The 23,383-nt window shown below is 37.4% G+C and overlaps 1 long non-coding RNA gene across 1 annotated transcript in view; it reads right to left on the reverse strand.

Annotated features, from left to right (window-relative positions):
* Positions 1-444: 444 nt before the first annotated feature.
* Positions 445-23,383, reverse strand: part of LOC137773074 (uncharacterized) — a 143,350-nt gene continuing 120,411 nt past the window's right edge. The window contains exon 3 of the long non-coding RNA XR_011075635.1: positions 445-470. This is a non-coding gene — a long non-coding RNA (uncharacterized lncRNA). The remainder of the gene's footprint in view (positions 471-23,383) is intronic.

Below are 23,383 nucleotides of genomic sequence, written 5' to 3' on the forward strand. Positions count from 1 at the left end.
TGCAATAAAAACAGAGCCCCTGCCTTCTTGAACTTTCATTCTTATGGGAAGAAAGATCAATAAATCAGTAAACAAACAAATAAATAAGAGAATGTCATATAATAATAAGTACTTTGAAGAAATAACACAGGGCATCGTGGCAGAAAATGACTGATGGTAGAATTTTAGACAAGGGGCTCATGATGAGCTAACAATGTTTAACAACTGCTCTGGGCCAGGCAACCTGATGGACATCTCAAATGTTTGACCTCATTTGCTTTTAACAATAATCCTAAGAGACAGGTGTTGTTCTTATTCCCATTTTAACAACACAAGGAAGTGGACATTTAGAAAGATCACATAATCAAGATTTAACAGCAACTTTGTGGCGTACCTCAATCACAGTATTTATCATATTGTACTCACTCATTTAATTCCCTGTCTTCACTGTAATATTCTCTGCTTCATGACTGGAGCACATATTTCAGAGGCTGAAACATAATTTAAAAATCTCATCACATGTTTGTTAAGTGAACAGATATATGAATTAAAAAAAAGTTTAAAGAACAGGAGGAAAATTCATCATTAGAGAAAGGAAGTATTATTCTGAAAATGCACAAAAAAGTGTAATTCACAAAATGAGTGGAAAATAATTCTGCAACATGTTCTCTTATCTGTTCATGTTCTCGTATAATAGAGGAAAAAGTGTCTATGAAATAAGAACAGAAATTCATAAAAAAATGTTAAGGTGAATCATGGATTAAATTAAAGAGAGCTAGTTGGTTTTATAAAAAAACCTACAAGGTAGTTTAAAACACCATAACATATTTAAAATCCAAATTGGAAGATTTAAAAACTTTAGTGGGGTAACTTTACACACTCAAACTTTGTCAACCTAAGTATCTGAAAACTAAACAAGGAAATTGAGCACTTGGATTGTAATACAATTAATAAATTCAACATGATAGCCCATAAGAACCATACAAAGAAAAAACTATAAAATTTATGAAAGATATCAGGAAAGGTTAATCAATAATGAGTCACATGTTCTTGTAAGAGTGACTGTTATAAAGACATCAATTCTTATATATTAAATTTACAGGTCTAAATATTGTTCCAAGTACCACTTAAATATATTTAATTCTGGGGTTTTGACAAAATAATTAAAAGCCTTCCTGAAAAATAAAGTTTTGGATACATTAGAAAAAACATGAATAGAGAAGACATAAGAAGGGGATATTAGGTATTGGTATGTTTTGAAGCTGTAAAAATTTAATCAATAGAATGGAAAGACCATTAGAGGGGATAGAAAGCAGTATAGCATGGTAGTTAAGAGCATTGGTGTTGGTTTCTAAAAAATCTGGGTTTAGAGACATCTGTTTTCAGCCTTATCATGTAAAAAGCTTGGAAGTCATTACTCCCCATTCTTAGAACAAGAAAATAACTGACTAATCAGAAAATCATTGACTTAGACTCATCACAGAATTGAAGTCACAGGGTAAACTGCCACCTTGAAATCTACAGAGACTACTGAATAAAGAGTATCACAGCTAAGGTAAGTTTACCTGTGGCAGAAGATGCTAGAGCCATAAACTGGTAGAAACACTTAAATGGTAATTTAAATGAATTGCTGGAGGCTGAGTGTGGATTAGCTTGAGAATGAGAAACTCCTGGGGACCCAGTCTTAGGCCACCACACTTTTCACCTCCAGGAATCCCACCAAGTTCTCAAGAGTTGAAGATCCAAGAAAAATCCCCTTGTGTCTTGGGCAGGGGTGGTGAAAAGTAACCATTTAGACACATACCTAGAGTGTTTTTTCATAAGAAACACCTACTCTCCAAGGGAAACCAGAGCCTCATCTACCTGATAAAAGGTCAGTTAGCTAACTCCAGCCCTGTCTAGGCTTCCTATCTTACATAGGGAAGAAAAAAGGGCCAAGAAACTTCTCAAGGTCATGATTCAGGGACACATGCCCAGAAAAAGACTGAGATATAAACATAAGATTATTGGATATTTTCCCTCCCTGACACCTTACCACCACGTCAATAGGGCTCCAGCAAAATAGCAGTAATTTACAACTGATAGAGTTGCAAGATAGAAGCCCTATTTAAGAAGGAATTCTTAGGGAAAACCAAAGACATCAGAGAGAACAACAACAACAAAAATACTAGAGGAAACTGAAGCCTCTGGCAACTACAGCGGCAGCAAACATTACACGTAGCCCAGGTCCTAGGCAGATTAATATAAAACTTCACATCAAAGGCCAACTTACCTTTACATTTACCATTCTTATTACTTAATACATTATGTTAGGACTTCAACAAAAAAATTACAAAACATGCTAAAAGGCAAAGAAAAACCACAGTCTGGAGAAACAAAGCAAGCCTCAAATCCAAACCCAGATGTGACACAAATATGGAATTATCAGATAGAGAACTTAATTATTAGTAATATGTTGAGTTCTAATGAAAAGGTAGATAATATGAAAGTGCAGATAGATAGTGTAAGCAGAGAGATAAAATTCTAAATAATAATCAAAAGGAAATGCTAGGAATCAAAAACAGAGTAACAGGAATGAAGAATTCTTTTGATGGGCTCATCAAGAGACTGGATATGGCCAATGAAAGAATCGATAAGCTTGAAGATATATCACTAGAAACTTCCCAAACTGAAATGCAAAGGAAAAAAGATGAAAAAAAAAAAAAGACTAGAATATCTAAGTCTATGAGATGATTACAAATAGTATATCATACAGGTAATTGGGATAACAGAGTAGAAGACAGAATGTAACAGAGGAAATATTTGAATTAATAATGGCTAAAAATTTTCCAAAATTAACAACAGACATAACACCACAGATCCAGGAAGCTCAGAAAACACCAAGCATGGTGAGTACTAAAAAATATACTCCTAGGCATACCATTTAAACTGCAGAAAATCAAACACAAAGAGAAAATTTTGAAAGAAGCCAGAGGGGAGAAAATATCTTACCTTTACAGCAATGAGGATAAGAAGAAAAAACACAAATTACTGATATCACAAATGAAAGAAGAGTCATCATTATTACATATCCTTGATATGATGTCCTGAAGTGGCACTTTATGGGATCTATATGAGGAAAACTATAGAATTCTGATGAAAGAAATCTAAGATGATGTAAATGAATGGAGTGTTATTCTAAGTTCATGGATAGGAAGACTAAATATTGTTAAGATATCAAGTCCTCTCAATGTAACGTATAGATTCAATAAAATCCCAATCAAAATCCCAGAAAGTATTTTGTGGATAGCAACAAAACTATTCTGGAAAGACAAAAAAAAATTAATAGCCAACATAATACTGAAGAAGGAGAACAAAGTTGGAGAGCTGACATTATCTGACTTCACTTACTATAAAGCTACAGTGATCAAGAGTGTGGTGTTAGCAATAGATACATAGATCAATGGAACAGAATAGAGAACCAAAAACAGAACCACACAAATATAGTTAAATGATCTTTGATAAAGGAAAATAGACAATTCAATGGAGAAAGAATAGTCTTTTCAACAAATGGTGCTGGAACTATTGGACATCCATATGCAACAACAAAATAATCTAAAAACAGATCCTACACTTTTAACAAAAATAACTCAAAATGGGCTATAGGCCTATATATAAAATGCAGAACTATAACACTTCTAGAATATAACACAGGAGAAAATCTAGTGACTTTGGATTCAGTGATGAACTTTTACATATAAGCCAAAAGCATGATCAGTTCAAGGGAAATTCTCTTCATGCCTTTGAATGCTTTTTCTTTACAATTTGCTGAGTTTTAAAATTTATGGATGCCCAGTAGGCATACGTAGGATCATTCTTATCTGTCTTCCATTTCTATTAGCTTTTGTCTCTTGCTTTAATCTCTGTATTTTTTCATGAGCCTTCCCTTTGCTTACCTCAAACTTTTTCTCATTGTAATTATCAATTATGTGTGTTGTGGTTCTTGCTGTTTCTAATTTATTTGTTAGTTCTCTAATGATGTTCTTTTCATCCTTAATTTGTTTGCTTAAGCCTATAATCTCTGTTCATTCTCGATATATTAAACTTGTGTTCTTGGGAAGCTTTTATAATAGAACAAAAGATATATATATATATGATTGCATAATGTTAATTCTCTGAGGTAATTTGCAGTCTAAGAATACCCAGTCTCTGGCACTTATTAGGTTCCATTAAATGTACAATGCCAGGGTTCACCCCGTCTAATAAGGAGGCATGCCGCATTCCCACAGAGGGATAGTCTTAGGGTCTAGATATCTCCCCCAAGTGATATAAGGTTTTGACATCCTTCTGAGTCAGTCCCTTTGGACCTTTCCCATTTCATTCATTTCTCCCTAGCAGCTACTGCCACTACTTCCTAGGAGGAGGAAGGAAATCACAGATAAGGGTATCTTCTCGGAATGGATCTCTCACACTTGTGGGTGTTGGAGAGAATGCTGAAGTTTGGGTTGACTCATCAGTGCAACATTTGTGGGCGAGGGTAGTAATTATTGGAGCCATGCTCATTTGCATTGTACTTTTGCCAAGTTCCTGAATTTCTTTCCTTGGTTTTTATTCCCTGACATTTATGACATTGGATCATCCTTTCATAATGGGTCAATATAAGGGATTTCTGCATTACTACACTCAGGACACCATCATTGCCCTGGATCCTGCTCTCCCATCTGGGGGCGCCTGACTCTTTGAAATACAAAGACAAAATAGAATGAGCCATGCAGTTATTTCAGGTGCAAACCATGAACTCTAATTATAAAGTTTCTTTCTTCAACAAGTCTTTGAACCCAATACGAAAAATTCTCCCTAACAAATCTATTCATTCACTCTAGTACATGAAGTGTGTATGGTGGGGGAAATCATTAAAAAATGATTTCTGGTGAAATTTAGAATGGCACTCTGAGGAATATGCTTTGTTGTGCTGATACTTACGAGTGCTTGGGGATAACGAGCACACTCTGAGTAGCTCTTTAATTTAGGAAGTTGTCCTCACCTTATGCTCAGTTCGCTACATAAACACATTAGCCAGATGCTTTCTCAGATATATTCTACTGCTGTGGTTTTGACATGACCACTGACAAAGTGCTTCTGGCTTCCAGCATTGGGTCAAATCTAACATAGCCAAACCTTTTCGTGCAGCTGTATTTTCCCATAGTTGTAATGCAATAAAGTTTGAGAAGGCCACATAAATATAGTCCTGTCACAAAGCTAGAGGCCACGGGTTGATCTGCATGAAGATCTTGTGGGAGGTGCTGAGCCTTGAAGGTTAATCCTATAGAAAATTTGGGAGCCCTGAAGGTTACGTTGGAGACTGCTGGTCTAACAGTTCACATTGTAGGCACTCAGTCTATACTTCGTAATTGATTGATTTTCCTTCTGGAAGCTTACAAAGACCTATGGCAAAAACAAATAAGAGGATCATTTCCCTTAACTTCACCCTAGTGTGCTTTTCTATTAAGTTTAGAGAAATGAAAACCAACCAATGTATTATTCTTGGAATGAAAAATTCACATTTTGTTTTGATTTTATATATGTAACAAGCCAAATTTAAGAGGGTGTTTATAACCAGGTATGAAACCTGAAATAGATTTACAAAGAGAATTATTTTGCCCTTACCATCACCATTCCCCTCCAAAACAGACTAACACAATAAAAAATTGCAAATAATTCGTTGAAGTTCTTTCTAGGTTTCAAAGATAAATGAAGCATTTTGTATCATCTCTAGAAAGTGCTCTTAAAATTCAATCTAACTTTGTCCTACTTTCTCCTTACGTAATGGATTTCCAGAGCTGTGGAAAGGACAGCTTTGTGCATGGTAGGCACTAGAGCGCGGGATATTAGTGCTGGTGAAGGGAGTTTTAGCAACACTCTCTCCTGTCCTTCAGCCTTCTAGCGCCTTCATAACCACCTGACACTCTTCTTCTGGGATTACAAAGAGCGATTGCTGTGGTCAGCAAGATAAGGGAATGCAATTCTTTTGGCCAGTCCCATACTGTTAACCACATTGAAGACTGATGGAAGTGAGAGAAGAGGAGATAAGAAAAGAGTTGCTTATTCAAGGCCATGCTATACAAGCCGTTATCTAAGTTACAGGCTGTATCCACCTGCTTCCTTGGGAAAGTGAAATTTAATCTCTTTGCATTGTGCTTAGGTCTGCAAACTTAAGAGAATGGAGATGCATCTTCCAACCAGAAAAGGATTTAGAGGAAGGTTTTTCTCCCAGACCAAACAGGAAAGGTCCGTATAAGCCCCAGTCCCTCCCTAGTCTGGGCTACGTTCACTGTATCACAGGTAATTTGCAGCATCCTGGTTGAGGTAACACAACAGAAGAGTTCAGGGCTGGACACACATATGAACCTTGTTGAGGAGTAACAGGGTGAGCTCTTATGGCTATAAAAAGAAAAACATGCTTTCTCATTCACTTCAGAACTGTAGGAAAGAAAAAAAAAACTTCACACAGACAGCAGGCTGAATACAAAAAGAATGCAATTATCTTTTATTCATTCATATTCCATTTGGTAAGAGAAAAATTATATGCTGTTGGGCTTGGTACCCTTTAAAACATTGAAAAATCAATCGATCACATAAATTAGGTACTTTGGAATTTTACAGCCAATGCCAGGGACATGCCGTAGGGATTGCTTGTGAATTCAGAACTACTTTTTAATAAGATAAACGGCATTTAAAACATTTTGAAATGATTTGAAACAATACAATATAACAAAAATAAATGTGGAAGGAGAAATAATAACAACTGGGAAGGGGCTTCATTTGGGAAGGGAAAAAAAGTCTATGCAAAGCTTGGCGCTGTTCAATTTTAAATGTGGTATCAGGGCTTTATTTTTCAAAAGAAACTTCAAAAAGTCAAGCCTGCTAAAGCCTGTGGTGACCTTATTGTACAGTGTGGGGATAGTCTTTGCCACATACTTTGCCTGAGAATTCATCATGCAGGGTCAACGGCTCCTCCCCGGCTAATGTCCACATTCCCTGGCAAGTCTAAGGTCAGTCCTTGTACTAAAGCCCATGGCAAATGCTTCATGGACTTAACTACCAATGTGAGGGCAACACTGTGTGGATCTTCGACTGTCTATCCAGCTATCTAGCGTTGCAACTATTCATTTATAGGCTGATTGTCATCGATGGACATTTCCATACACATTTTAAGCCACAGATTTATCAGTTGCTTTGTATACTTTCTGTTATCAGAGCTTTAACATCTTAACAGAGTTATTAGTTAACACTTTTTTATACTCTTCTAGTACAAAGCCCAACATATATAAAACAAAAGTAGTACACGATGCCAAAATATTCCCTAGCTTTACAAGAATAAACAGATTCTATTCAGTGTAATTTTAGTAGAAACTGTATTTTAGTCATACTCTAATATTTTAAAAAGATGTTCATCCATATATGTTACCTTTGGGAATTGCCTTTATCAGATATTTGATTATTCATGATATATAATTTCTTAACTCTTTCTGGTAACAGAGTTTATTTTACACTGTGATATCTACCTATTTAAATAGTCATGTCTTAGTTATTTACGTCATCTGACAAACCATATCATGATACTTGAAATGTGTTTCTGGATTCTTTAAGGACAGAGCACAAGCGCTCTCTACATTAATGTAAACGGGGACATTTTGGTCGTGGGAAAATCACCATCAGAAAAATAGAAGAGAGCAGAAACTCATAGGAGGGAAGGGGGAGCCCAACACCTTGGTGGACACTGAATCCAAGAAGATGAGGACAATAGGGAACATTTTCTAGAGGCAAGAGTGTGGGATTGGCAAAGTTAAAAAAGGACAAGGAGCTTTCATGATTGTTCTGCACTATAACAGCACCGTGTAGCCCCAGGCCTTCAGTGGTATCTGCTGTACACTTACCTTTAGGCCAGTGGTACTCTGGGAATTGAAGCCATCCTGGCTTTTCCAGTGATAAGATGGAATGTTGAAAGAAAGAGTACATTCAAGATATTGAGTGTGGAGACTGAGAACAGAAGCAGGATATAAAGCCAGGTAATTAGGAGAAATATTGTTCCCTAAAGAATCCTTAGCAATAGTGGATAAGATGCTGGGTTTCCCATTTTACATGGGATAGGGGTGTAAGCCAATGTATTCATTACATTTAAAAATATTAAAAAGCCTTGAGAGGATCTGAAAATGTATAGGTTACATTGTTATCTCAAAATCCTGAGTAAAAATCTATTTAGGGGAAATATAAAAATGTGTCAAGGCAGGGAGAAATTTGTTGTGACTAAAGTAAAACCTCAGAGTTCTGATCATATTAATCTAAGTACTAAGTAAGGTGGGTCAGAGGGCACTGAATCCAGGAACTCTTAGGAAAAGAAGGTTGAAGTTAGCATTGAAATGAAAGGTGAGGCTTCTGAGATCAATTTGTTCATATAAACGTCATTATGTGTTCATTCTAACCTGAAGATGTGAGAGAATCCTACTTTCCTGCCGTTATACTTCTGCCAAAACTTAAAGCACTTGTGGCTATGAAATAGTTGTTTGTGATTAAATTATGTTTATATGATCAAACTGCAGTGGTTTGACCTTTGTGAGGCCAGCCCACCTGGGACTATTAGCTGTGTGACAGGACAAGTTACTAACCAATCTGAGGTTTAGACTCCTCATATGCAAAACACTATAAACAGGCAACTCAGCAACTGTTGATAGGATCAAATGTGAAAAGTATCTAATCCAGGTCCTGGTTGAACAGTGATACCTTTTAATCCCCTTCCTCTTTTCTCTGGGAGTCCTCACCAAAAGTTCCCAAGGAAGAGGTGTAGTTTAGAGTCTACAGTCCAGGCAGAAAACGTTGACTGGGCCATTTACCATGACTCACAGGGTATTAATCGCCACAGTTGGGATCAGGATATGAGGGCTAGGGGAGATACGGGAGATACGAAAATAGTAATAGGGAATAGTCAGAATGTCCTAGAATATGGCTTGACTTTAAGGGTTCGAAGTCCAGGAAAGCCCCAGAGACTTTCTGGACAAATAATCAAAGTCTGTGGATCTAACGGCCAGAAATCTGAGCAAGATGGGCTCGTGGGGAGTATTTTTTTTTTAGGACACAGAGATTGAATGCTTAGTAAAGTAAAAAAATTGAAAACTTTATGCTTTGGCCAGTCTATTGGGAAGTTCCAATGCCTGAGAAGTTCATCTCATTAGAGCCATTTCAAAAAGCAGCTCCCAGTTGGTTAATCAATGGAAGCAATTTACTTGAATATTTTTTGAGTCATTATCAGGGCCAAATTTTATTACTTCTCATGACTACCTTAGGTAATCATTAGTAATCCAGTACTTCTCATTCAGTCTTCAGAATTACTTTCCAGAATCAACTGGATCTATCAACTGCATCTGCCTCATGCCATAGCCTAGGCCCAAACTGGAATATTATGGCTCCATACAAACAGCACTGTACCAAGAGTAGGACAACTCTCGTCTTTCCTTTCACTTTCCTTCCAAGCTTTCTCACCTTCTACCTGCCTTGTTCTAAAAGCTTCTGGGACTTATCACTGAGACTTATATGTCTTTGGCAAGCCTCAATTTCTTGGCCAATGCTATGTGATTTCTGGAGGACCAGATGGCAACAATATGCTGGCAAGTGCCTTGGAAAGTAAATGTGTAATGCAAAGAGAAGCCACTTGATATGGGAGAGTTTTGAGGGCAAGTGGTAGATGAGTGTTTCAGAGGTAGAAGAAAGGCTTGTGTTCCCTATTCAGCATCTTCCTACTTTAGTTTCTGGTTCTCATTTCTGCTCTTGTCTTTACACATAAATTTGTTCATGATTAGCCTCAGATTAGCCAGGTGCCTCTGCTAGGGATACACAATATTTTTTTTTTTGTTTATTTTTTGTTTGTTTTGTTGTTTCATCCCTACTTCAGTACATCATTAGGAAGGAATGGTGACTAATTGAAAACATTACTTCTCTATGTAATGGTCAGCACACTGCCATCAGGCACCATCTTACTTTTGATGCTCTAACTAAGGATAACTAAGGGGTGACTAGAAAGGGTGACACACAGGGATGGTTTTCAAAGAATGCCAAACCTGGATGCAGGAAAGTATTTGACCACTTTAGCAGAAGGACTTTAGAAGCCAAGGCCAACTCTTCAAAAATTTACTATCAGAATATCAACTGAAAAGTGTCCTGGATAGCATCAGAGTACCAAGATATTCAACCAACATTGTCCTCCAAGAGGGTGGGAGAACATTATGATGTGCTCATAAAAAGTAAATGTATTAAATTAAATTTATAGGCAGTACCTAAAATAACCACTTATGCTGTTTAAGACCATATATCTTGGAAAAATGTACCATGGCTCATTTACAGAGCTGTATGACCCATATGGACACCAATGTCTGGTATATAACAGGTCCTCAACAATTTTTGATACATTAATAAATGTTTGTATAACTTGAGTCAGTAGTTTCTCATTTCCCAGACTTAATTTAAAAGGGTATTATACTTATGAACTGAGAAAATCCTTATATGCTTTTATAGTTATCCACCTATCCAACAATGGAAAAAGCACTGCACTTGCAGTCAGAGAGAAACCTAAGTCTGCCACTAACAAATGATGAAACTTCAATTTCATTATCACTAAATTAAAACAGTTAGCTTGAACATTCTGTTCTGCTGTATACCATACAACTGTATACAAATACATACAAACAAATAGATCCTGGTTGATAAAGGAAAATCGTGGAGTCTGCCAATGGTACAGGCCAGGTGTGGGTGCCATGTTTAAAGGTGTGATTCAAGTTCATGACCATCTCTTTAATGCAGAAGAAATTTGGAGCTAGTTATATTTTTGAATAGTGTTACCAGGCTTTCTTGTTTAAATACAGATAGGGGCCTTGTATTCAACCTTCGAACATTCCCAATAAATCCTCTATGTTCTGTTACTGGGTCCTCAAGGCAAACCTTATACCTCCCACTGCTCCTAGGTCTCCTAAATTACAGAGAAGTGGGGTGGTTTTGTAGAGATAAGGAAATAAAGAGCAGCTGAGTTCCCCAAGGAGAAGCAATGGCTGCTCTGGTGAAGATGATCCGATTAAGGAAAAAGAAATCAGAAGAGAGAAGCAGCTGCAGCTGGAAGCATGCTTATGGGATTGGAGAGTGTTTAAATCTGTGGTTCAGGAGGACCTTCAAGATGGCCGAGGAGTAAGACGTGGAGATCACCTTCCTCCCCACAAATACAGCAAAAATACATCTACATGTGGAACAACTCCTACAAAACACCTACTGAACGCTGGCAGAATACCTCAGACTTCCCAAAAGGCAAGAAAATCCCCATGTACCTGGGTAGGACAAAAGAAAAAAGGAAAAACAGAGACAAAAGAATAGGGATGGGACCTGCACCTTGGGGAGGGAGCTGTGAAGGAGGAAAAGTTTCTACAAACTAGGAAGCCCCTTCACTGGTGGAGACTGGGGGTGGGCAGGGGCGAGCTTCGGAGCCACAGAGGAGAGCGCAGCAGCAGGGGTGCAGAGGGCAAAGTGGAGAGATTCCCGCACAGAGGATGGGTGCTGACCAGCACTCACCAGCCCGAGAGGCTTGTCTGCTCACCCCCCAGGACAGGTGGGGGCTCGGAGCTGAGGCTTGGGTTTCGGAGGTCAGATCCCGGGGAGAAGACTGGGGTTGGCTGCGTGAACACAGCCTGAAGGGGCTAGTGCACCACAGCTAGCTGGGAGGGAGTCTGGGAAAAAGCCTGGGCCTGCCTAAGAGGCAAGAGACCATTGCTTTGGGGTGCGCGAGGAGAGGGGATTCAGAGCACCACCTAAACGAGCCTCAGAGATGGGCGCGAGGGTTGGCTATCAGCGCGGACCCCAGAGACGGGCATGAGACGCTAAGGCTGCTGCTGCCGCCACCAAGAAGCCTGTGTGCAAGCCCAGGTCACTATCCACACCTCCCCTCCCGGGAGCCTGTGCAGCCCACCACTGCCAGGGTCCCATGATCCAGGGACAACTTCCCCGGGAGAACACACAGCACGCCTCAGGCTGTTGCAAGGTCACGCTGGCCTCTGCCGCCACAGGCTCACCCTGCATTCCGTATCCCTCCCTCCCCCCCCAACCCCGGCCTGAGTGAGCAAGAGGCCCCTAATCAGCTGCTACTTTAACCCCGTCCTGTCTGAGCAAAGAACAGACACCCTCAGGTGACCTACAAGCAGAGGCGGGGCCAAATCCAAAGCTGAACCCTGGGAGCTGTGTGAACAAAGAAGAGAAAGGGAAATCTCTCCCAGCAGCCTCAGGAGCAGCGGATTAAATCCCCACAATCAACTTGATGTACCCTGTATCTGTGGAATACCTGAATAGACAATGAATCATCCCAAAATTGAGGTGGTGGAATTTGGGAGCAACTGTAGACTTGGGGTTTGCTTTCTGCATTTAATTTGTTTCTGGTTTTATGTTTATCTTACTTTAGTATTTAGAACTTATTATCATTGGTAGATTTGTTTATTGATTTGCTTGCTTTCTTCCTTTATATATATATATATATATATATTTTTCTCCTGTTTCTCTTTTTGTGAGTGTGTAGGTGTATTCTTCTTTGTGTGATTTTGTCTGTATAGCTTTGCTTTTACCATTTATCCTAGGGTTCTGTCTGTCCGTTTTTTCTTTTGTTTTGTTTTTATAGTTTCTAGGGCTTGTAATGATTAGTGGATTTCTTTACTGGTTTGGTTGCTCTCTTCTTTCCTTCTTTTTTTTTAAACACTTTTATATTTTATTTTTAATAATTTTTTTAAATTTTAATAACTTTATTTATTTTATTTATTTTTCTTTTTTTTTTTCTCTCCCTTTTCTTCTGAGTCGTGTGGCTGCCAGGGTCTTGGTGCTCTGGCTGGGTGTCAGGCCTGAGCCTCTTAAGTGGGAGAGCCGAATCCACGACACTCGTCCACCAGAGACCTCCCGGCACAATGTATTACCAAATGGCAAAAGCTCTCCCAGAGATCTCCATCTCAATGCTAAGACCCAGCTCCACTCAAGGACCAGCAAGCTACACTGCTGGACACCCCATGCCAAACAACTAGCAAGACAGGAACACAACCCCACCCATTAGCAGAGAGGCTGCCTAAAATAATAATAAGTTCACAGACACGCCAAAACACACCACCAGGCACGATCCTGCCCACCAGAAAGACAAGACCCAGCCTCATCCACCAGAACACAGGCACCAGTCCCCTCCACCAGGAAGCTCACACAACCCACTGAACCAACCTTACCCATTGGGGGCAGACACCAAAAAAAAAATGGGAACTACAATTCTGCAGCCTGAAAAAAGGAGACCCCAAACACAGCAAGTTAAGCAAAATGAGAAGACAGAGAAATACACAGCAGATGAAGGAGCAAAGAAAAAACCCACCAGATCAAACAACTGAGGAGGAAACAGGCAGTCTACCTGAAAAAGAATTCAGAGTAATGATAGTAAAGAGGATCCCAAATCTTGGAAATACAATGGAGAAAATACAAGAAACATTTAACAAGGACTTAGAAGAACTAAAGAGCAAACAAACAATGATGAACAACCCAATAAATCAAATTAAAAATTCTCTAGAAGGAATCAATAGCAGAGTAACAAGGCAGAAGAATGGATAAGTGACCTGGAAGATAAAATAGTGGAAATAACTACTGCAGAGCAGAATAAAGAAAAAAGAATGAAAAGAACTGAGGACAGTCTCAGAGACCTCTGGGACAATATTAAATGCACCAACATTTGAATTATAGGGGTCCCAGATGAAGAAGAGAAAAAGAAAGGGACTGAGAAAATATTTGAACAGATTATATTAATTATATTAATTAATATAATGGGATTATATTAATTCCCTAATATGGGAAAGGAAATAGTGAATCAAGTCCAGGAAGCACAGAGAATCCCATACAGGATATCTCCAAGGAGAAAATGCCAAGACACATACTAATCAATCAAAAATTAAAAACAAAGAAAAAATATTAAAAGCAACAAGGGAAAAGCAACAAATAACATATAAGGGAATCCCCATAAGCTTAACAACTGATTTCTCAACAGAAACTCTGCAAGCCAGAAGGGACTGGTAGGACATATTTAAAGCAATGTAAGAGAAAAAACTACAACCAAGATTACTCTACCCAGCAAGGATCTCACTCAGGTTCAACAGAGATATTAAAACCTTTACAGACAAGCAAAAGCTAAGAGAATTCAGCACCACCAAACCAGCTTTACAACAAATGCTAAAGGAACTTCTCTAGGCAGGAAACACAAGAGAAGGTAAAGACCTACAATAACAAACCCAAAACAATTAAGAAAATGGTAGTAGGAACATACATATCGATAATTATCTTAAATGTAAATGGATTAAATGCTCCCACCAAAATACACAGACTGGCTGAATGGATACAAAAACAAGAGCCCTATATATGCTGTCTACAAGAGACCCACTTCAGACCTAGGGACACAGACTGCAAGTGAGGGGATGGAAAAAGATATTCCGTGCAAATGGAATTCAAAAGAAAGCTGGAGTAGCAATTCTCATATCAGACAAAACAGACTTTAAAATAAGGACTATTGCAGGAGACAAAGAAGGACACTACATAATGACCAAGGGAACAATCCAAGAAGATATAACAATTGTAAATATTTATGCACTCCACATAGGAGCACCTCAATATATAACGCAAATGTTAACAGCCATAAAAGGGGAAATCGACAGTAACACAATCACAGTAGGGGACTTTAACACCCCACTTTCACCAATGGAGAGATCATCCAAAATGAAAATAAACAAGGAAACAAAAGCTTTAAATGATACATTAAATAAGATGGACTTAATTGATATTTATAGGATTCCATCCAAAAACAACAGAATACACTTTCTTCTCAAGTGCTCATGGAACATCCTCCAGGATAGATCATATCTTGGGTCACACAAATCAAGCCTTGGTAAATTTAAGAAAATTGAAATTGTATCAAGTATCTTTTCCGACAAAAACGCTATGAGACTAGATATCAATTACAGGAAAAAATCTGTAAAACATACAAACACATGGAAGCTAAACAATACACTACTTAATAACCAAGAGATCACTGAAGAAATCAAAGAGAAAATAAAAAAATACCTAGAAACAAATGACAATGAAAACACGACGACCCAAAACCTAGGGGATGCAGCAAAAGCAGTTCTAAGAGGGAGGTTTATAGCAATACAATCCTACCTTAAGAAACAGGAAACATCTCAAATAAACAACCTAACCTTACAACTAAAGCAATTAGAGAAAGAAGAACAAGAAAACCCCAAAGTTAGCAGAAGGAAAGAAATCATAAAGATCAGATCAGAAATAAATAAAAAAGAAATGAAAGAAACGATAGCAAAGATCAATAAAACTAAAAGCTGATTCTTTGAGAAGGTAAACAAAATTGATAAACTATTAGCCAGACTCATCAACAAAAAAAAAGAGAGAAGACTCTAATCAACAGAATTAGAAATGATAAAGAAGTAACAACTGACACTGAAGAAATACCAAGGATCATGAGAGATTACTACAAGCAACCATATGCCAGTAAAATGGACAACCTGGAAGAAATGGACAAATTCTTAGAAAAGCACAACCTTCCGAGACTGAACCAGGAAGAAATAGAAAATATAAACAGACCAATCACAAGCACTGAAATTAAGACTGTGATTAAAAATCTTCCAACAAACAAAAGCCCAGGACTAGATGGCTTCACAGGTGAATTCTATCAAACATTGAGAGAAGAGCTAACACCTATCCTTCTCAAACTCTTCCAAAATATAGCAGAGGGAGGAACACTCCCACACTCATTCTACGAGGCCACCATCACCCTGATACCAAAACCAGACAAAGATTTCACAGAAAAAGAAAACTACAGGCCAATATCACTGATGAACATAGATGCAAAAATCCTCAACAAAATACTAGCAAACAGAATCCAACAGCACATTAAAAGGATCATACACCATGATCAAATGGGGTTTATCCCAGGAATGCAAGGATTCTTCAATATATGCAAATCAATCAATGTAATAAACCATATTAAAAAATTGAAGGAGAAAAACCATATGATCATCTCAATAGATGCAGAAAAAGCTTTTGACAAAATTCAACAACAATTTATGATAAAAACCCTTCAGAAAGTAGGCATAGAGGGAACTTACCTCAACATAATAAAGGCCATATATGACAAACCCACAGCCAACAAAGTTGTCAATGGCGAAAAACTGAAACCATTTCCTCTAAGACCAGGAACAAGACAAGGTTGCCCACTCTCACCACTATTATTCAACATAGTTTCGGAATTTTTAATGACAGCAATCAGACAAGAAAAAAAATAAAAGGAATCCAAATAGGAAAAGAAGAAGTAAAGCTGTCACTGTTTGCAGATGACATGATACTATACATAGAGAATCCTAAAGATGCTGCCAGAAAACTACTAGAGCTAATCAATGCATTTGGTAAAGTAGCAGGATACAAAATTAATGCACAGAAATCTTTTGCATTCCCATACACTAATGATGAAAAATTCGAAAGAGAATTTAAGGAAACACTCCCATTTACCACTGCAACAAAAAGAATAAAATACCTAGGAATAAACCTACCTAAGGAGACAAAAGACCTGTATGCAGAAAACTATAAGACACTGATGAAATAAATTAAAGATGAAACAAACAGATGGAGATATACACCATGTTCTTGGATTGGAAGAATCAACATTGTGAAAACGACTATACTACCCAAAGCAATCTACAGATTCAGTGCAATCCCTATTAAACTACCAATGGCATTTTTTACAGAACTAGGACAAAAAATTTCACAATTTCTCTGGAAACACAAAAACCCCGAATAGCCGAAGCAATCTTGAGAAAGAAAAACGGAGCTGGAGGAATCAGGCTCCCTGACTTCAGATTATACTACAAAGCTACAGTAATCAAGACAGTGTGGTACTGGCACAAAAACAGAAATATAGATCAATGGAACAGGATAGAAAGCCCAGAGATAAACCCACACACATATGGTCACCTTATCTTTGACAAAGGAGGCAAGAATATACAATGGAGAAATGACAGCCTCTTCAATAAGTGGTACTGGGAAAACTGGGCAGCTACATGTAAAAGAATGAAATTAGAACACTCCCTAACACCATACACAAAAATAAAGTCAAAATGGATTAAAGAGCTAAATGTAAGGCCAGACACTATAAAACTCTTAGAGGAAAACATAGCCAGAACACTCTATGACATAAATCACAGCAAGATCCTTTTTGACCCACCTCCTAGAGAAATGGATATGAAAACCAAAATAAACAAATGGAACCTAATGAAACTTAAAAGCTTTTGCACAGCAAAGGAAACCTAAACAAAATGAAAAGACAACCCTCAGAATGGGAGAAAATATTTGCAAACGAAGCAACTGACAAAGGATTAATCTCCAAAATATAGAAAGAGCTTATGCAGCTCAATACCAAAAAAACAAACTACCCAATCCAAAAATGGGCAGAAGACCTAAACAGACATTTCTCCAAAGAAGATATACAGATTACCATCAAACACATGAAAGGATGCTCAACATCAGTAATCATTAGAGCAATGCAAATCAAAACTACAGTGAGGTATCACCTCACACCAGTCAGAATAGCCATCATCAAAAAATCTACAAACAATAAATGCTGGAGAGGGTGTGGAGAAAAGGGAACCCTCTTGCACTGTTGGTGGGAATGTAAATTGATAAAGCCACTATGGAGAACAGGATGGAGGTTTCTTGAAAAACTAAAAATAGAACTATCATATGACCCAGCAATCCCACTACTGGGCATATACCCTGAGAAAACCATAATTCAAAAAGAGTCATGTACCACAATGTTCATTGCAGCTCTATTTACAACAGCCAGGACATGGAAGCAACCTAAGTGTCCATAGGCAGATGAATGGATAAAGAAGATGTGACACATATATAGAATGGAATATTACTCTGCCATAAAAAGAAACGAAATTGAATTATTTGTAATTGAGTTATTTGAGGTGGATGGACCTAGAGACTGTCATACAGAGTGAAGTGAGTCAGAAAGAGAAAAACAAATACTGTATGCTAACACATGTATATGGAATCTAAAAAAAAAAAAAAAAAGGTTCTGAAGAACCTAAGGACAGGACAGGAATAAAGACACAGACGTAGAGAATGGACTTGAGGACACGGGGACAGGGAAGGGTAAACTGGGAAGAAGTGAGAGAGTGTCATGGACATATATACATTACCAGATGTAAAATAGATAGCGAGTGGGAAGCAGCCTCATAGCACAGGGAGATCAGCTCGGTGCTTTGTGTTCACCTAGAGGGGTGGGATAAGGAGGGTGGGAGGGAGACGGAAGAGGGAGGAAATATGGGGATATGTATATATGTATAGCTGATTCAGTTTGTTATACAGCAGAAACTAACACAACATTGTAAAGCAATTATACTCCAATAAAGATGTTAATAAATAAATAAATAATTGGGGAAAAAAAATCTGTGGTTCAAACTTAAGAAATCCTGTAATCCTTTCTCACCTTCCTCTCTTCCCTCCCCAACCTAACCCTATCCCAAAAAACTTGGAAAGATCTCGTTTGGCAAACTGGCATGGGAACTTTGGGAAGCAGTGGGCAGAATGTACTGCAATCTGAAATTAGCATGGCCGTAGAAGTGGAGCTGTGGGATTGCGTGGGAATAAGATGTCCCAGAAATGTGCTAAATGCCTGTGTGTCAGATCCTGTGTGAGAGACTCTTACATACCTTGTCACTTCACTCTTGCAACATTATTTTCCTAAGTATTAAATATTTTCAAACATACAGAAAATAATATAACATCACTGTACTCACCACCCAAATTCAACACAGGTTAATATTAATACAGGTAAATATTAATGCTAATGTTTTGTGACGTTGACAAAGATCTTTCTTTTTTAATGTAGAAATAAAATCTTACACAGTCAGTTGAAATACTACCTCTTCACACATCCAAGTACGTTTCCTCTCCCCTTTCTCACGATTCACCTGAAGAACCGAGGTGCTGTCCATCTGTCAGAAGCACAGCATCTGACAGGGGAGTCAAAGCTGACCAAATGGGGGCCGGCAGGAGAGGTGCCATGATCATGCCAAGGTAACTACAGGTGAGAGATATCCAGGGTTGGGGAGTTTCTGAAGAATCCATAAATATGCCCTGTGAAAGAAACGGCAGCAATGGAGCACCTGCCAGATCCAGTTGGCACCGATGTCTAGATTGTAGTTATATCAGGAAAGCAACACCATTTCTACCCTTACCTTACTCTCTCCCTGTCTCCAAGAGTGCACAGGTCTTCTAAATTAAATCTGTATCACTGATTCAGTCATGGTCCAACAGGAAACAGATGGCACTCTCAAAACAGTATAATTTGAGGAGGGTTTATTTACAACAGGACTGTTTACAAAGATATGGGTATAAGGGAAATCACAAGAGACAGCAAAGTAACCCAGGACTAATAGCATCTGGGTAGTTAACCTCGAGGTCCATAGAGATGAGGGGAGGGAGCACTTACTGGGACCCAGAAGAAGAGAGAGTTAAGTAGAGTCTCCTCCTTTGAGAGGAGTAGTAAACTGTTGTGGGATATAGCCAGCCTACCTCTTGGGCTGAAAGCCAGAAGAATAATCTCTTAACATCAATTTCCTAACTCAGTCTGGCCCCCCGCTGTGGCTCCATTATGAAGCCAAAGGGCATTGGAACCCATTTACATAAATCTATACAGGTCAGCCATAAATTTACATGCCAATAATATTTTAGCTGCATTACAAAGTTTGGCTATGTGATATTTCATTGTTTAGTTCTAAATACTTTGCATGTTCAATTACCATTTCTTTGACCCAAGGATTATTTAAACATGAATTTCTAAGTTTTCAAATTTGTAACTTTGTGACTATCTTTCATAATTGAATAACAGTTTTCTTGTTTTAAAATTGGAAAACATAGTCTTTCTTATATAATTTTTTGTTGTTGTTATTTCTTGAGTCTTTTGTGACCCAACAGATGGTCAATTTAAAAATGATCAATTTAAAAATGTTCAGTGTGTGGTTGGTAAGATCGTATGGTCCCTAATCATTGATTATAGAGTTCAATATACGTCTATTAGTTATAGTTAATTTTGTTGTTCAAATTTTATATATTCTGACTTTTTTCTTTTATATGCTTTATCTAAGACTTTTAAAGTTTTATTTGCTTGGTGATTTGGTTTTTGTGAGTTTGGTCAACATTTTTAACTTTGCTTTTTTCAGTTTCTTATTGCAATTCTGTCAATCTATATGTTTATATAATATACAATTATGTAACTAAAATTAAAGTAACTGCCAAAATAATTTAGCATAGCTATGTAAATCTTACTATTTCCTTCTATTATTATAATAATCCTCTTTGTCCTTAATGAGCCTTTTTTGTCTTTAATAACTTTTTCCTGGAATTCTATTTTATCTGCTATTACCATAGCTAAACAAGCTTTATTTTTGACAGTATTCTGTCAGATATATTTTTCATCCTTTAATTTTCAAGCCTTTTGTGTACTTACATTTTGGGTATCTCAAAAATGACATACAGCTAGATTTTATTCTATATTTTGGTCACTGAGAAAAAATAAGAGGCAATTTAAATCTCTCCACTTTTATTGAGATTACTTACACATTTGGAATCTTTTTTTGTTTGTTTCTGCAACTATGCTTTTCTTTGCTTTACTCTTCTCCTTTCCTGTCTTATAGTGGATTGACCAAACTTAACTCTTTCCTCTCTCTTCCTCTCTCCCTCCCTTCCTTTTTTCTCTTTATATTTGGATTGAAATGTATACATTTATTGACTTGATTTCTATTTTCTTATGGCATTCTTAATTCAACAATGCCTAAAGTTAAGCAATTCTCTACTATACTCTCACAAAAATAAGGACCTAAAAATACTTTAAACTTTCCATTTTGTAATTACTAATTTGTGTTTATGTCTACTTTGTTCACAAACACCACCAAATTATTTATTTTTATTATTGACTGTTTGGAACTGATGCTTCCTTAGTTTTACCCATCAGTTTCTTTGCTCACTTTTGCTTCATAATCACTTGATTCTTGAACTTTTGTTTCTTCCTTCAGGTTGATTTCCTCTCCTACTGATGTTCATTCTTCTGCAGTTTTTACAGAAAGGGTTTGTGAATGGTAAATTCTCCCAGTATTTTTTTTTCTAAAATTATCATTATCTCACTTTTATGTTTTGGAATAGTTTGGTTGGTGTTGAAATTCTAAGTTCATAGTTATTTTCTCTCAGTCCTTTGGGAAATCTCATTTCTTTGTCTTTTGACTTCTTTGTTACTAATTTTTTTTTGTTGTAAGTAATCTGCCCCATCTCTCTGGTTGCTTTTAAGATTTTGTAAGATTTCAGTTCCTTGAGTGTCATCACATATGTTTAGATGCAGAATTGTTTTTTTAACCTTCCTCAGTGTGCTTCTTCAATCTGAGAACTCATGACTTTCTTCAATGCCAGAAAAATCTCAGCCATCATTGTTTTGAATAGTGCCTCATGTCTTATTCTATCCAACTTATTTTTCTGGAAAACCTACCATTTGTATTTTGATCATTCTCATTTTGTCATCTATAAATGTTGACCACTCTTTGCTGTCATTCTTATTATTTTCTGTAGTATTCTGTGTAATTTCCTCATATCTATCATCCATCTCTCTCTCTCTGCAGTTGTGTTTTTCCCAGCTGTTTAACCTGCGTGTTGAGTTTTATTTCAATGACTAATATTTCTCCTTGGATATTTTACAAATCTGCTTTCCCCATGGAATCATATTTTTATTATGGTTTTTATGTTCTCTTTTGTCCCTTTAATTATCATGTTCAGTGTACTTATTGTGTCATCTATTTTAGATATCCTATTATCAGAAGTTCTAATTTTCCTTTTTGTTTTTGCTGACTCTTTTTCATGGCTGACCATTTCCTTGGGTGACTGATTTTTTAAACTTATCTTCCATGGAGTTTGTTCTTCTGTGGTAGCCTCATTCACCCTGGGTTGTGTCCTCATAGGAGAGTTACAGTTTTTTCTCTTATGGTGTCTGGGATATCTTCAATTTAAGATCAGTTTTTATGCATTAATTTATCACTTGTGATTCTTGAATTGGTAGCAGAAATTCAGACCCTTTTTTCCACCACAATCTCAAGGTACACTTTTTCTAGTCTAGTTTCCATATAGAAGGAGCAACTCTTCCAGCGACCCATCTTTACAGAGAGGTTTCAGTTATAGGTGTTCACCTTTCATGGGTTCAAGGCCACATTTACTTCCTCCAGCCTGGGCATTATAACCCTTTTTAGTTAGCTGTTTGATGTATGTTCTCATTTAATATCCCTTAGGTGTCCTTAGCATTAGCCAAGTTCAAACTCTGGCTTTGATTTCCTTATTTATTTTAACAGCATGAGGATTTTCCATTCCTCTATTTTGAGCTTTGTTATACTAAAAGCATCATTTTGTTACATCCTGTATTTCTAAGTGTTTGAAGGAGAAAGCAGGTGCACATTCCAGCAACTGAGCTTGCTTTTAATGTATTTGACAACTTTGTGAGGCAGGGATATTTTTAATTCCTTTTACAAAACCTCACGGAACATCTACAATGTGCAATTTTCTAAATCCTGGGAATACAGAAGTGACTAAGATGTAGTCCATGATCTAAGGTACATGCAAATAATGATTACAATTAAAGGTGAAAATTTATGAAATAAAGGTATGAATAAAATGATACAGAGAGAAAATCTGGCTCTTCATTTTTTTCGAGGGTAGAACTGAATTTCAAGCTATTGATAATGACTTGCCCAGTTTCAAACAGGTATTAAAGATAGAACCAGGATACATGTTCCGCTTTTCTAACAGAAAATCTTGTGCTTTTTAAAGCGTAAATAGCAGCTGCAGCTTCAATGTAAGTGTTACTTTGTGAGCAGTGAGGGAGTTCACTTAGAGTGCTGGTTACATATCAGATTTATGATGAATAAACACTTATTAATTAAATACTCTTCAGAGAGCCTTGCATCTCTCACCCACAGCCCCATTTGAGAAAAAATTTTTTTTCTTTAGGCCTGAGCTTTCTCCAGCCACTGCTTTCACAGCACTGAGGACAGAGAACTCAGGGGCTAAATGAAGGTAGATTGCAAACCAGAAATTTGTGTTCCAAAAGTTCTGAAGTGATAGAAGGCAACAGAAAAAGCCCTACTAGGATGAGAATTTAATTCTAGAGTAGAGGCTTGATAGAGTTTTATATTCAGTGGGAGGGAAGGAGATAATATCTAGGACAGTTTATAGCCTCACTAAACAAGGACTTCACATTGAAAACATCTAGAGAACCACA

This window comes from Eschrichtius robustus, chromosome 12 (assembly GCF_028021215.1).
Source record: "Eschrichtius robustus isolate mEscRob2 chromosome 12, mEscRob2.pri, whole genome shotgun sequence".
NCBI lineage: Eukaryota > Metazoa > Chordata > Mammalia > Artiodactyla > Eschrichtiidae > Eschrichtius > Eschrichtius robustus.